Source organism: Bufo gargarizans, chromosome 5, assembly GCF_014858855.1.
Source record: "Bufo gargarizans isolate SCDJY-AF-19 chromosome 5, ASM1485885v1, whole genome shotgun sequence".
Taxonomy (NCBI): domain Eukaryota; kingdom Metazoa; phylum Chordata; class Amphibia; order Anura; family Bufonidae; genus Bufo; species Bufo gargarizans.
The window spans coordinates 460,956,669-460,973,918 of record NC_058084.1 but is presented as its reverse complement, the minus strand read 5'-3'; the positions used below and the strand labels follow the sequence as shown (position 1 = coordinate 460,973,918).

Sequence of the window (17,250 nt, the reverse complement as noted above, 5' to 3'; positions counted from 1 at the left end):
AGGATGGAACTGAGCATGTGCAACCACCTCAGCGATGTTACTGAGGTGGACAGAGAAATATGGAAAAGAAAAAAACATTTTTTATTGCCTGCAATTGCAAAAATATTCAGATCCAGGTACTGAATTAATAAAAAAATATGTGAATATTATTTGTGGTAAAACCCCTTTGAGATAGATCTAGAACTTTATTGGAGGACACCCTCCCTGACTGGATCCCTTTAAGAACATTGCTAAGCTCCAGTATTCCATTCTTTGGTAGAGAGAAAGGAGGAAAAACTCGATTACAAAAAAAAAAAAAAAAAAAAAAAACGCATCTCAAGACATTCCAGCTATTATATAAACATCTTGAAGGTCGAAGCTCAAGATCCACTGGGACAATTTCCTTAAGAAAGATAAGTAGTGCACAAGGTCATCCGTCATAATTAGAGAGGAGAAAGCTCCATCATTAGCCTCTGGTAGGGCTCTACATGAATCACAGCCTGGAAAATCAGAGAGACAGTATCTGTGAACGTGTGGGAGTAAGACACACAACCCCAATGTGATGACCCCAGTGTGTGCTACAATAGCTACAGGGGTCTTGTGACTTCTCAATCAATGACCTATCCTTCAGTGAAGGGGACTGGGCCTCAGTACCGAGCACAACCACAGCACTGTGTATGGCACTAGACTCGGACAACATTAAAGGGGATGCAGAATTCTTAGGGGCCTGCAAGCCGTTCATGTTGCTGATTATTGCCTATGTATCATTATATAATTACTATAATACTGCCTATTATATGCAAGAAAATAACTGATATAATAGTGCTCCTACGGTATATACAAGACATAAGAAGTTGCTATAATGAAGGAGCCTTGGAGATGTACTGAAACAAAAGTCATTGAAAAGCAATTGAAGGTGTTTGCTTAATGCATTTAGTTTAGATAATACGTGTTAACTCTACTACATCTGTATAAGGTTTTCTAGCACTGGTCAGACTGTCTCTGTGAGGGATATATTAATGAGTTGCGGTTGGTGTCATGTTGTAAATGGTCTCCTGGTAGTTGAATCATTGTGCTGTAATGAATAAGTCTATGCTGTGGGATCATTGCTCTTCTAAGTGGTCAGAAGGACTAAGGTTCATTTATTAGCAATGCATATCTTTCATGTAAACCTTGGATCCACCATTCAGCGGGTGAAGATGTGCCTATTAACAACCTCGTCAGGTCATATTTGATTTTTCTTCAGAGAGACTGCTACAAGGGGGTTTCCAGGACCTCCAATAGAGTTTTCCTTAAGAAAATAATCAGCAACATGAATTATAGTAGTTATATTTTTGTACATAGGAGCAGTATTATAGTAGTTATATTCTTGTACATAGGAGAAGTATTATAGTAGTTATATTCTTGTACATAGGAGCAGTATTATAGTAGTTCTATTCCTGTACATAAGGGGAAGTATTATAGTAGTTATATTCTGTACATAGGAGCAGTATTATAGTAGTTATATTCTTGTACATAGGAGCAGTATTATAGTAGTTATATTCTTGTATATAGGAGCAGTATTATAGTAGTTATATTCTTGTACATAGGAGCAGTATTATAGTAGTTATATTCTTGTACATAGGAGCAGTATTATAGTAGTTATAGTCTTGTACATAAGAGGCAGTATTATAGTAGTTATATTCTTGTACATAGGAGCAGTATTATAGTAGTTATATTCTTGTATATAGGAGGCAGTATTATAGTAGTTATATTCTTGTACATAGGATCAGTATTATAGTAGTTATATTCTTGTACATATGAGCAGTATTATAGTAGTTATATTCTTGTACATAAGAGGCAGTAATATAGTAGTTATATTCTTGTACATAGGAGGCAGTAATATAGTAGTTATATTCTTGTACATAAGAGGCAGTATTATAGTAGTTATATTCTTGTACATAGGAGCAGTATTATAGTAGTTATATTCTTGTATATAGGAGGCAGTATTATAGTAGTTATATTCTTGTACATAGGATCAGTATTATAGTAGTTATATTCTTGTACATATGAGCAGTATTATAGTAGTTATATTCTTGTACATAAGAGGCAGCATTATAGTAGTTATATTCTTGTACATAGGAACAGTATTATAGTAGTTATATTCTTGTACATAGGAGCAGTATTATAGTAGTTATACTCTTGTAGATAGGAGCAGTATTATAGTAGTTATATTCTTGTACATAGGGCAGTATTATAGTAGTTATATTCTTGTACATAGGAGCAGTATTATAGTAGTTATATTCTTGTACATAAGAGGCAGCATTATAGTAGTTATACTCTTGTAGATAGGAGCAGTATTATAGTAGTTATGTTCTTGCATATAAAAGGCAGTATTATAGTAGTTATATTCTTGTACATAGAAGACAGTATTATAGTAGTTATATTCTTGTACAAAGGAGTCAGTATTATAGTAGTTGTATTCTTGTACATAGGAGCAGTATTATAGTAGTTATATTCTTGTACAAAGTAGCAGTATTATAGTAGTTACAGTCTTGTGCATAGGAGACAGTATTATAGTAGTTATATTCTTGTATATAGCAGGCAGTATTATAGCGGTTATATTCTTGTACATAGGAGCAGTATTATAGTAGTTGTATTCTTGTACATAGTTGGCAGTATTATAGTAGATATATTCTTGTACATAGAAGATAAGAGAAATAAAAGTCACGTAAAAGCAGAATAATGCTAGAAATGAGAGACTCCTAGCTTGTACTATGTTTATATTCTCCTTGTTGTAGATAGTTATGAAATGTTTTTCTATAAGCTCCTCTCATGTTGCCGATAATTTTCATTTCCAGTGTGTAAACAATATGAGGAAACGAGATAAGTGTGAAGTAATAGACGGTGACAGTTGTTATTACACTCACGTACCACCCTATGATGCACAGGGCTCCTAATTAAATGAATTAAAACATATACCTACTATATTAATTGCTAATTAACTAAACAGTGAAGTGGAAAACATAATTTAACATGTCTAGCATGCACAGTGAGGAACCTCTGCACAAATATAGCAGTCACCAGCTGGAGATCATCTTCTATAGATGCTGGCAGGGTGCGAGTAATGTCACATAGATGGCGCTGTGTTTCATCAATGCAGCGTCATCTGGTGGTTGTCATAAAAAAATCTTTGAACCTTATTTTTTAACACCAGTCTGGTGGTATGTAGTAAGAGCTAAGCTCTAATGGGTTCAACTTATTAGAACCTAAACTGGGATGAGTTTCTTTCACACTTCACCTCCACCCTGGAACTTTCTCTTCTTGATGGAGTTCACATAAGCTCTGCCCTATTTTGGTCTAGGACGTGTCAAGTTTGCCGGGATTGTCTCTGAAAATTCGGGATAATTCTAACAATTTCGGGGCTGTTATGAACTATGTAAGTGGCCCAGGATGCATTCAATCACATGGTACAATAAGACTCATCAGCTTTGCATTACAAATTGGACAAGGGATCCTTCAGCAGGTGATTGGGAGGATGGACAACCAGTCTAGAGGGGCCCTCTGATAACATTGTCAACCACAGGGCCACCATAAAATTGCCAACCATAGGAACTCCCCAGTAATGCTGCCGTCTACAGGACCACCGTGACACTTCCAGTCACAGGACTACCACATTGCCAACCAGGGGACCACCATAATATTGCCAACCATGGGACAACTATAAAATTGCCATCCACTGGACCACCATAACATTGCCAAAGGTGTGCATGCTCAACTTCCTACAGGAAGACAGCTATGATGTTGGTCTTCTGTGGCAATGGCTGGGATACAGCCATACACGGTACGAACTCAGGTATACAGTGTTTAACCTCTCAGATGTTGTCAATAGGTCCTGCAGCATCTACACAAATTAAAGGAACTCCTTTTGCCGCCCCCCCCCCCATATCAACACCCGCCAGAAAATGGCATAAAAAAACAAAAAAAACAATGGCAGTATTGCGTTTTTTGCACAAAAATAAATAAATGTTAAATGCTAAGATACATTTGTCTCAAAATGGTGCTATTAAATAATACACCTTGTCCCACAAAGAACAAGCCTTCATATATGGCTGTGAGGGAAAAAAATATATATTGCAACTCCTTGAAGTCTGAAAACATTACAATGTGACTAACTACCACTCCCCAAAAAAAGGTCATGTACCCCTCGTATAGACCTATTCTCAAATGATAAAGTTCTGGCTATCATCAGCCACCACTCGAGGGAGCTTACGAGCTAATCACATCCGGCTTATACAAGCTCTTAAGCTCCCCCTAGTGGTGAATTTGCAGGTATTTTGGAGTTCTGCGCAAAAAGAAATACATACCTTCAACCCGTATAAAGATATATTAAATGGATGATCATAACTATTACATCTTTTTGAGACAAAAAGAATATTAGTATGTAGTCAGTGCTGGTTTTACAAAAAGGGTTGGCCCAACCTACTAGAAGACTGGAGGCTCCTCAAGGAAGCCCAAGCTGGAACATGATAAAAGGATCCATGAGCCACCACTTCTGAAGGTATCAATCCTGTGTGTTCAATGATAACAGCACCACACATGACGGAACATGCAAAACATCTCCTCCAGTGGACCCAAGAAGACTCAGTCCTATAATGGCCTCAAAACAACATGAAGCAGCTTTCCAGGATTGTTCCATGATGAACATCTCAGATATCCATTTTGCACCACTGGGAAGACAATCGGACAACTATCAAATATTTCTGGTGGGCAACAACTTCTCAAGACCAACCAGGACTGCAAGCTTTTGCATGATTGATAACGTCATCTTCTATGGGGTTATTGGTCCCTGTGGCACAAAAAAAACAAGCAAATTTGAGCTCTGATTGGTTGGCCTGTTTTCTCTGACACCATGACCCTTACACCCGTGCACATCCAAAGGATTAATATTTTTGGGGAAATATAATGGGAACATGTGTTTATTTCCACCGCCTTATCCTGGTGACGTCTTCAGGTGTCAGTGGAGTAGCACCAGTAGTCTCCAGTTGTAAAAGTGCATGCACTGGTTTGATCAAAATAACAACAAAGAAGAAAACACATGTGCAACTCAGAATGTACCAGGCAGATGCAAACTCCAGTATAAATACATTTCCACTATCGGCATTCTCATCGACCTGCAGGCAATCCTCAAACGTGCACAGAAACATCTCTCTCTCGAGTGTCTCTGCTTTATGTCTCCGCTGTAAACGCTATGCACTTCTCCAGTGTAAAGCAATCAGCGGGCGCGACGCGAGGATCCCAAGTACCACCTCTTGGCACAGGCAAACATTTGGATGTTTGCGGAGTTGTAAGACGTTGGAAAGAACATGTGTGTTTATGAGGCCTGTCAGACATTGTAATCACAGCGCCAAGAGCCACAACTCAGTCCGCCAAAAAGAAGACGTATCACCTGTGTGGTCACCCGAGGTCACTACGGATGGCGCAGGGATTGTAACCCAATCACACATGACAATGCCTCAGAGGGCCTGGCACCCACAGATTGCGGCCACTACAAATCTGAGCAATAATTGTATGGCAGTAGTACTTAGAAATTGTATAGCAGTATTATTAGAATATGTACCGAGCTGTATAGTGGTATTATTTGAGCACTGTATAGTGGTAATATCTGGGCATTGTAGGATGATATTATTCTAGCACTGTATGGTGGTATAAATTGAGTACTGTATAGTGGTATTATTTGAGTAATTTATAGTGGTAAAATCTAGGCATTGTAGGATATTATTTGAGCACTGTATGGTGGTATAAATTGAGTACTGTATAGTGGTATTATTTTAATACTGTGTAGTAGTAAAATATGAGCACTTTCTTGTAGGATATTATTTGAACATTATATAGTAGTATTATGTGAGCACTAGTGATGAGCGGCAGGGGCAATATTCGAATTTGCGATATTTCACAAATATTTTGTAGTATATTCGTCATATATTCGAGAATTTGCTATCATTTTCTTGATTGCGAAAAGCGGCAATGTAATATTTGCGTAAAGCGCGCGCAATACAGGCGTGGGTCACTTTTGCTACATTTTCCAAGCTGCTAAAAGTTTCCTGAGACTGGAGAACATGGTTGGCACGGCAGAACATTACAATAGCTTTATATGCAGATAGAGTGCTCCAATATATTCGCGATTGCGCAAATCGGCAATTAATGATGCGCATATTTTGGCGCAATACGTGAAACTTTACATTTTAGCAGGTCTGACTACATATTACTGATTGCTGCACTAAGTATTGTTGTGACATCACAGCACTATGTCTGTAGCATGTATGTATGGACACTAATCCCTATCACACTACCTAACACCTTGAACTGGAACCTCTCAGCTCCACTATATCAGGATATAACCTACACTGACTATCTCACACTAACTATCTGTAGTATATATATAAGCTAACTAACTAACTATCTAATGTAATGACACAGGAAAGCACAGAGCACAGCAATGTCGCTGTTCTCTCTCTCAGAACTTTAAAAAAAACTGCAGAAAAAGGCTGCTGGGGAGGTTCTTATATAGTAAGGGGTCGGCAACTTTCCTATTGGTTGCTAGGGATGTTGCTAAGCTCTGACAAAGACATTGCAGCCTTCTCATTGGATCACAAGCAAGAAGGGAGGTTACTGATGAAAAAAAATCTAGAATATTCGAAATTACGAATATATATCACTTTATTCTAAATATTCGCGAATTCTCGAAGTGCCGATATTCGCGATTAATATTCACTATTCGAATATTCGCGCCCAACACTAGTGAGCACTATATAGTAGTATTATTTGGACACTATGGCCCTGATTTATTATCATTCCTTCACTCCAGAATTCTGGCGTCAAAAAGTCGCAAAATACGGCTTTTTTGCGACTTTTTGCACTTGCTTTGACAACGTTTTGTACTGCGGGTGGAAAAGTAGGAGTCGTTAGCTATGTTAATAAAGTTTCACTCCAGATTTCACGTCCTCAATTCCGTTCTGCATTTTGCGTAACGGAATTGCGGACCTATTCATTTCTATAGGGCCACATGATGTGCTGCCCGGATCCGGAAATGCAGATCCGCACTTCCGGGTCCGCAATTCCGTTCCCGAAAAAAATAGAACATGTCCTATTCTTGTCCGCAATTGCGGACAAGATTATGCATTTTCTATTATAGTGCCTATGATGTGCGGTCCGCAAAGAGCGGAACACACATTGCCGATGTCCGTGTTTTGCGGATCCGCGGATCCGCAAAACACATACGGATGTGTGAATTGACCCTTATCATTGAGAATTCGCAAGAAAAGTCGCAATCTCACTCCAGTAGGAAGGTGGAGTGGGAAAACTGGAGGAGCTTTTTTAGACAGAAGTGTTAAATTTAAGCATAAGACAAATTTATGTGACATTTGATAAATGTGGGACAAAGTTGACTCAAGCAAAACTGACTTTAAATATTCCCCTTGTGATCAGTTAGCTGCAAGTCCAGTTCATGTATGAGATAGCCGGGATGATTGTCCATAAAATGATGGGAGTCTCGCGTTCAAAGCTGTAGTGGATGGTGAGATATGGAGCCTGAAAGTCAAAAGTTCTAAAAATAGTTACCCTTTTGCTCGTCAGTGTAACATGGTGGCTGGTAAAGTGCTGAGGGGTGTATCTCTCCCCCAGAATGCACAGATGGGTGAAGTAGGACGAATCCAGGTAAAGTACTGGTAAAGTACTGAGGGGTGTATCTCTCCCCCAGAATGCACAGATGGGTGAAGTAGGACGAATCCAGGTAAAGTACTGGTAAAGTACTGAGGGGTGTATCTCTCCCCCAGAATGCACAGATGGGTGAAGTAGGACGAATCCAGGTAAAGTACTGGTAAAGTACTGAGGGGTGTATCTCTCCCCCAGAATGCACAGATGGGTGAAGTAGGACGAATCCAGGTAAAGTACTGGTAAAGTACTGAGGGGTGTATCTCTCCCCCAGAATGCACAGATGGGTGAAGTAGGACGAATCCAGGTAAAGTACTGGTAAAGTACTGAGGGGTGTATCTCTCCCCCAGAATGCACAGATGGGTGAAGTAAGAAGAATCCAGGAATGCTGGGCTGTTTATGGACCTGGATTTTATGGAGTGACATCCAGCATTGTGCTGAGTACACGGTACGACATCTGCGGTGGAGGCAGCGCTAAACTCCATCCGACACTCCAGCAGAAACTCACAGTGTTCCCACCCTTAGGTGATGATGGGGAGGGAGGGTACGCAGCTGCAGCTCAGCCTAAACCGTGTAGTAGAGTTCTTCTCATATGAACCCTGGAGAGCTGTCTCCAATATGGCAACATGTGTTGGAGATTCCCGTTCATTTAGCATCAAGCACAAAATGTTAAACTGTCAGCCCTGACTAATTATCCGGCTCGAGGCATCTGACCGGACGGCTTCATGAGTCAGTAATTAAAGGGGAAATGCCGTATGCCGGGGAAGAGGGTGCCAAACCCAAAATAGTCCTGTTTATAGTCATACAAAACACAGATATGAGGAGCCGCGTGACGGGTGTGAGGAAACCTATCTACACTGCGGAAAAATAGATATTAGAGATGAGAGAAACGATTCTATGGAATCCAAATGCAACACGGATTTAGCAAAAAAAAATCAGAAAACCCCTTTAAAGCACTTTTAATTCAAGTAGAATTGATTTGTACCCAAATCGAATAGGTCATCGATGACCTGCGAACAGCAAGAGGTCAGAGAGCGCGACCTCACGCTGTGCAACGTCGGGTAACGGCACAGGGCGGCATAATGAGTGTTGGGTCTCAGGAGCGGAACAGGAGAGGTCGGTTAGTTGGATCTGAGGTCTAAAAAAGTAGATAGATAGATAGATAGATATGAGAGATAGATAGATAGATAGGATATAGATAAATAGATAGATAGATAGATAGATAGGATATAGATAAATAGATAGATAGGAGATAGATAGATAGATAGAGATAGAGAGATAGAGATAGGATATAGATAAATAGATAGATATGAGATATAGATAGGATATTTATAGATAGATCTATACTGCAGAAAATATGTACATTAGAGACGGGTAAAATGACTTTTTTTTTTATTCTGTTTTGTTTTCTGAAGAAAGACACAGAGATTTTCAGGGTAAGGGGTTTTCCAAGAGTTTTATCTGATTGGTGGAGGTCCGACACCCGGGACCCTCGCCGGTCAGCTGTTCTTCTCTACATTGTATGGCGACTGAGCTTGGTATCGCAGCTCACCCCCACTCACTTCTATGAGCTTGCGCCTAGGTCATGTGACCGATGAACGTGACGTCACATGGCCTAGGGAAAGCTGCAGGAATGTTGTGGCGCTACAGCGAGCACTAGTGCCCTATGAAACAGCTGATCGGTCGAGCTACCCAGGTGTCGGACCCCCACCGATCAGATACTGATGATCCATCCGAAGGATAGGTCATCCGTAGAGATGAGTGAAAAATTTGATTTTGCCCCTTCGCTGAAGTTTGCAGAGAAATTTGATTCGTTATGAATTATTCGCCACGGATCGCTATAAACCAGGTATAGAAGCCAGGCCACTCTGCCTAATCATGTTCTCATCGTATTCTTATATTCTCACTTCTCCACTTTGTGGACCAGTCTCAGTAAGAAGGCTTGGAAGTTAACCCTTTCCCGACCACCGGGCATTTAAAAATGGCATTGGCTCCCTGCTTCATCATTCCTCCCTGTCGGCTCTCCACACCTCTGGTCTGGGCTGGGCCGGCAGTCAGCCTCGGCTCCTCCTCCTTCACAGACCAGAGCAGCCGATATCCCTCTGCTGCTACTAGGAGCAAGGAAAGTATGTTGTGTTTTTTTTTTACTTTCTGTGAGGGGCACAATGTGGGCATATTACTGGGGGCACATAACATGGCATATTACTGGGGGCATATAAGAGGGCATATTACTGGGGGCACATAACAGGGCATATTACTGGGGGCACATAACAGGGCATATTACTGGGGGCACATAACAGGGCATATTACTGGGGGCACAATGTGGGCATATTACCGGGGGCACAATGTGGGCATATTACTGGGGGCACATAACATGGCATATTACTGGGGGCATATAAGAGGACATATTACTGGGGGCACATAACAGGGCATATTACTGGGGGCACATAACAGGGCATATTACTGGGGGCACATAACAGGGCATATTACCGGGGGCAGAATGTGGGCATATTACCGGGGGCACAATGTGGGCATATTACTGGGGGCACATAACATGGCATATTACTGGGGGCACATAACATGGCATATTACTGGGGGCATATAAAAGGACATATTACTGGGGGCACAGCTGGGCATATTACTGGAGGCACATAACAGGGCATATTACTGGGGGCATATAAGAGGGCATATTACTGGGGGCACAGCTGGGCATATTACTGGAGGCACATAACAGGGCATATTACTGGGGGCATATAAGAGGGCATATTACTGGAGGCACATAACGGGGCATATTACTGGGTGCATACAAGAGGGCATGTTACTGGGGGCACAGCTGGACATATTACTGTGGGCACAGCTGGGCATATTACTGGGGGCACAGCTGGGTATAATTCCGTGAGGGGCACAGTGTGGGCATAAATACTGTGCGGTGGCATGAAGGGGGAATAACTACTATGTGGGGGCATTAAGGAGACTGGGTGGGATTAGGTGCATAGTTATATTTTGGGTGGAGTTAGTTAGTGTGGAAAAAATGTGCCATGGCGCGTTTCGCGCGCCGCACAATATGTTTTAACCCTTCACATGCCGTCGTCATCCAGGTGTGCTCTGGCTTCCCGCATCGGGGATCGGGGAAGCCAGGGCATTTATGCAGCAGCCCCTGTCCTCCTGTGTGATGGTACCGGGGATGGTGCACAGCACTGAGGCGGGATTAAGGGATCCACAACAGGGATTACCATAATCCCATGTGGATCCCACCACCATGCTATGAGCCTAATGGCATTTCGCTTTTATAGTTATTAGGGTTAAAACCAGAGGCCGAACGTAGTGGATGAATCAAACATGGCCGCTGGAATATTGCAGCAACACTGTTCCTACTGCATAAGCACTTGCTATGTTTCTCCATATGTTCAGCTCACAGGACAATGGCGTAAACCGCGCGGGATGAGGCTGTGACATCACAGTGACATCATTCCTGGGTTTCTTACTTTAACTTTGTAAGTTTGTAGCACATGCAGCCGCCATTTTAGGAAAAACTGATTCATTAAAACAAAGCACAAGGAAATTCGGCTTTGTTGCAAATAAAGTTTTCCTAAACTTCGGATGGAATTTCGCCTCGACTGCTTCGCCTAGCTCAACACTAGTCCTCAGTATAAAAGTCTTGGAACACTTACAATTCGAGTAGAATCGAATTGTATCCAAATCAAATTTCTTGACCAATTCGAACAAATCGGACCAAATCGAATTTAAGGAAGTTCACTGATTTCTGTTAACTACATCATAGGTAATAACCCCAAAAATAGTGACACCACGCAGTACGCTCAAAATTCAAAAAAACTGGATCTTTATTATAAGAAATCTAATTAAAAATGATAATCTATAATTAAAATTGAAGACAGTGCCCCTGGAGGAAGCAACTGCGAAACGGCATGGTATGGATCTGTCGTCAATTTAATCATGGATTATCACTTTTTATTGCATTTGTTATAATAAAAATCATGTTTTTTTGGAATTTTGAGTATACAGTGTGGTGTGGCTATTTTTGGTGTTGTCGGTGTGTATACTACACCATGTTTCAGATAGATAATAGATAGATAGATAGATAGATAGATAGATGGATAGGAGATAGATAGATATTAGAAAGATAATAGATAGATAGATATTAGATCAGGGGCACTCAACGTTTCCTGGTTGGGGGCCACATTGCCCTACTGAACTAATGACGAGGGCCAAAATTAAAATTTAAAGGTGTATTAACAACTGAAATATTGTACTTATGGCATATTGAACAGACATTTTATACCATTAATGTCTAGTTACACTTCCAGGACTCCCATCTAATGGGAGAAATACATGAAAAATACATGTGAGCAGCCACAAGACATAGGCATACATGTCTGTTACCAGATGGTTTGGGGCCGCACAGAATGGTATCAAGGGCCGCATGTGGCCCCTGGGCCGCAGGTTGTGCACCCCTGTATTAGATAGATAGATAGATAATAGAGAGATAGATAGATAGATAGATAATATATATGAGATAGATAGATAGATATGAGATAGATAGATAGATAGATAGATATGAGATAGACAGATGATAGATAGATAGATAGATACTGTAGATAGATAGATAGATATGAGATAGACAGATGATAGATAGATAGATAGATATAAGATAGGTATTACATAGTGATAGATAGATAATAGATAGATGATAGATAGATAATAGATAGATATAGAGAAAAAAAGCAGCACACAATAAGTGCAGGTGCAAATACTCCTACGGACCTGAGACCAAGATCCCAAGTGTATAGCTGCTAGATGGGTGAATAAACCGTCCACATTTTTCATCACAAATTGGAGTGCTGCCTTTTTTCTTTGCTCTAGTCTAGATAGATAAATCGATAGATAGATAGATAATAGATAGATAGATAGATAATAGATAGATATGAGATAGATAGATAGATACATGAGACAGAGAAACCCATCACATTGAGAATGCAGTGTAATCCGCAGGCTATCGAGCAGATTGATATAAAGTGTTACGGGAAACGATTCCTTATATTATAACTTGTGTTTTGATCATTTACATCTCTGCTCTTCCTGGGAGTCCGGTGGGCGGTCCTATCGGGGATTAGCGGCCTCCCTTCTATCACTGAGAGTGCCGCCTCCCTGACTTCTCAGCACAGAAAGATCAGAGACCTGATGAATCACATAGCGGTTACACTGTATCTTTTTCTACAATACTACGTATCATTCTGCTCAGCTCCTCCTGCTCTATTCCCTGAAATGGGGCATATAATGGGTCTGTTGGTTTCCAGCAGGAGCCTAGCATTGTACTGGATAAACACGGCCTCTGACACAAACAAAGCGTGACAAACCAGGCAACTTGTGGGGTCCGTGGGGTGAGGGGCCACTTCTGAACTGCTTCTCCGCATACAGTTGCAGCATTTGCCTGTTGCTACCACTAGGACAAGCCCATTGCATTTAGAATCAAACAGCTTCCACTGAATTCAATGCTAACTATAGAAATCCATATGCAGTGAGCTCCCCCTAGTGGTGGCTGCAGGCAGAAATCGTTTTATCATTTGACTATGATTGTAGAAAAGTGATACAACGAGAAAAATATTTGTGGAGTTAATTAACATGTTACAAAATTTTGATAATGCTCTTATGATGATTATTTCCACAGTTATGTAGCAGCTAAGATTTTTGTCTCCTATGCTGACTTATGTATCTCCATGGTAACAGACTACAAGCGCACCCTGTGTAGTCTGATCCTAGGGTCATGTGTAACTTCACTCCCTCTGCCTCCTTTTCTACTTTCTATGCCTTATTTAAAGGGGTTGTCTCATCTTAAACATTGGTGTCATATCACTAGTGTCAGAGAGGGGCAGGTCCCTATCTGCACCTATCTCCAAAATGGGACCCCCGAGGGGATCTAAGTGATCACCCTCCATTCATTTCTAAGGAATTTCCGAAAATAACAGTTTGCTTGTCAGCTGTTTTCAGGACTCCCATAGAAATGAATAGAGAGCACGTTGCACATGAGCAGTGCACTCTCAGGGGCCTACGCTGGAGATAGGTACAGGTCTGAGAGGTGGGGCCTGCACTTACAGTATCTGGCCTCATTAGACAGAGGTCAGTTTTTCTGATACAGAGCTCCAAATCCTCAGCACAGACATATAGGTAAATGATAACATTCTGACTGCCAGCAGCCACCAGTAGAGGGAGCTCAAGAGCTCACTGCGTACTCTGCATACATTAACCTGAATCATATCACAGCTCCCCCTAGTGGTAACAATACCTGCAGGCAATGAGTAGCAATATCCTGATAAAGTCTTATTATGGCTGTTGTACCAAGCACGTTGCAGGAAATCGCTCAACTATTAATTCCCTCTATCTTCTTCAGTAGGACAGAAGCCTACACCTGCTGCCCCATATGGAGTAGGTTTACCTGCAGTCCTATATGAAACCACAAGATATCACACTGAATTGTGCCTGATGACAAACTCCCCTCTGCTACATCTGTAGATGAGGGTCAGAGATTCAAATATGTCAAGTACAGAAATTTACTAATGCATCTCCAGTCTACCCACAGCCCTATGTAAAACCACAAGCTATCACACAGAATTTGGGAGATGACAAACACACCTTTGCTTCATTTGCAACAATTCAGCTCCACTCTATCTGTATATAACCCGTCACTTTTTACACAGACAATAGAACATTTGTGAGTTATAAATAGTTTCTCGAATGAAGACCATCAGTTTTCACTTTCGTATGGGTTGAATTTGTTAAATTTTGCAAATAAAAGCTTACGAGATGTAGCAGTGCTGAGCAGGTAAGATCTACATAAGCAGAAGTATGCCAGATCTTGTTTGCCTGCATTTGCCAGATGTAGCTAAGTTTGTTCAATGCAGCACTAGAAAATCTGTCACATGTGTCAGATGCTGCAAGGCTGAATTAGTTACATGTAGCAGAGCTGACCTTGTTGGATTTGGCAGGGGTAAGCTTGTGAGATGTAGCAGAGCTATTTGTTTGTAGAATTTGTCAGATACAGACTTGTAAGAGTTCTCTGACTGTTTAGGGTAAGATATAGCAGATATATGTCGGTAAGATGTTGTAGGGATGGATTCATCGGCTGTGCTTGTTAAATGTGGCAGAGCCATGTAGCAGTGCTGTATTTGTCGGATGTATAGTAGCAGGGCAGACTTGTCACATATAACCTAGGAAAGGCAATTGTGCCATAACTATGTTTGTTAGATGTAGCAGGGCTGAGTTTGTCAGATGCAGAAGAGCCAAATTTGTTATATGTAATCTGCTATTGGCAATTATGGCAGAACTATATTTGTTAGATATAGCAGAGCTGGCTTTGTCAGATGCAGAAAAGCTAAGTTTGTCATCTATAAGATACACCTGGCAATCGTGGCAGAACTTTATTTGTTAGATGTAGCAGACTTCAGTTTGTCAGATGCAGAAGAGCTAAATTTGTCATATGTAATCTGCTATTGGCAATTATGGCAGAGCTATATTTGTTAGATATAGCAGAGCTCAGTTTGTCAGATGCAGAAGAGCGAAGTTTTTCATCTATAAGACACGATTGGCTCAGATGAAGAAGAGCTGTTTGTCATATACAACGAGGCTACATTCATCAGGTATGACAGGGCTGAACCCGTAAGATGTAGCAGTGCCAGAAATTGTCACCTTGTCCTTTGGTCAAATTCAGCTCTGCTACATCTCTTTATAACACGATTCTAGTAAAATGAAGATGGCAGCCTATTACCGACCCCCCCCCCCCCTCCTCCTCCATTTTCCAAAACACAGAACATTTTACCGCATTTGCCGGACACGGATAACAAGTCCTTTCCCAAAACACGATTCCACCGAAGGCTGCGTTTCGAAAAAAATCCTTGGAATAGTGTTTGTTTTGTGCTCCGCCATGACTACTAATCGCTGACAATCTGCAGAATCCCCCTCAACCCTTCAAAAAAAATCTATATATATCTATTACCAAAAAATCCCAAACTGAAAAAATTCCAGATCCCGGGACGGACACTGCCCCAGGAGACCTCCCTAACCTCTACCAAGAGCTGGCATGTTACATTGATTGACTGACAACCTCCAGCTACAGAATTGCTCCTTTCCAAACCCGCCACCTGCATGCGCCACCACTTACTGTACCTCCGTGGCCATCTACCTACCTGACCTGCACATGCAACCAGCTGCAAAAGGCTCAGCAGGCAGCTGCAGAAGGCAGTGACAGCCATCAAGTGGGCGCCTACGGGGTCTGACTGCATGGAGAGCTGGCAGAAGATGCTCTGACACCCACCGCCTCGACCAGGCACAACCAGCCCCCAACCAGGAATTGCATGCTCTTACCTGCAGCTGCTCCAAAACTGCTGCCATGGAGGTCTACAGGCACCACCAGCCTTGGGGCTCCGAGGAGGTTGTTGTTTTCCTAGCCCCCCCAGAGGACAGCTTGCATGGAGATGTCAGGCAGAAGGTGGGGGCTTGTTGCAGAGGACAGTTTGCACCTCTTGCCGCTTCCTTCTCCTTGCTAATTGCACAATTCAGATGATCTGATCCCTTCTCTACCTTAACGCTCTAATGAAATCCAGCAGAATTACACCAGGCTCCATCTAGTGGATTTCATTGAGGATTCATTTACCATTGATTTTCTTGTTGATGTCCCCCCCCCCCCCCCTCCATCCTCCAGCTCTCTCTCTAGCATGTCTCTGTATAAACCGGTGGTCCAGCAGGAGGAGGAGGAAGCTCATCATCCCCCCCACCTATTACTCCAACCTCATCCCTCCCTCAGATCCTGCAGTCTTTCTCAGCTTGGGCTGTGATGTCACTGTGCTGTGCAATCCTCGGAGCCTTCCCCCTGGGATTCCCCTCTGGTGGAGAGGACAAGGACTTTTTGTTTATTGAAAGGTTTTGTTACATTGTTTCTCTTCTGTTATTATGTTGCAGCGGCTGCTCCTGTGGTTATTACGTAACGGCCCCCGGGCACGGCTTATGTCTAGTGATGAGCGGCATAGGCAATATTCGAATTCACAATATTTTGCGAACGTTTGGCCGAATGTTCACCATAAATTTGCAAATTCGAGAATTCGTAATCTCCAGTCATTGTTTACTTGTAATATATTCGCGATCAATTCGCAAACACTATTCTCAAATACGAATCTATAGCACTATATTCTAAATATTCGCCAATTCTCGAAGTGGCGATATTCGCGATTAAAATTTGCAATTTGAATATTCGCGCTCAACACTACTTATGTCCCAGATGCACATCCCTTGGAGAGACGGAAGAGGAAAACAGGCCATTTTTGATGACGGGGACTCTCGGTTAACGACGCCGTGGACCTCAGACGATGTATACGAATGGACGGTAGAGGAGACTTTGCAAAATTGTGTCTAGAACGCTTAGCAATGGATACGGCTTTTAGGCCCACAGGGTTGGTCTGCTACAGGGATCTGCAACCTTCAGCTCTCCAGCTGCTGTGAAACTACAACTCCTAGCATGCATGCAATCCTTATTTCACTTTTACGATAGTAACAAGAACAGCCAAGTTAGTA

At 41.8% G+C, this 17,250-nt stretch overlaps 1 protein-coding gene across 1 annotated transcript in view; it reads right to left on the bottom strand.

Annotated features, from left to right (window-relative positions):
* Positions 1-16,210, bottom strand: part of DGKB (diacylglycerol kinase beta) — a 638,462-nt gene extending 622,252 nt beyond the window's left edge. Inside the window, exon 1 of the mRNA XM_044295049.1 lies at positions 16,048-16,210. The gene's annotated coding sequence lies outside the window, so the exon portion shown is untranslated. The remainder of the gene's footprint in view (positions 1-16,047) is intronic.
* Between the last annotated feature and the right edge of the window lie 1,040 nt (positions 16,211-17,250).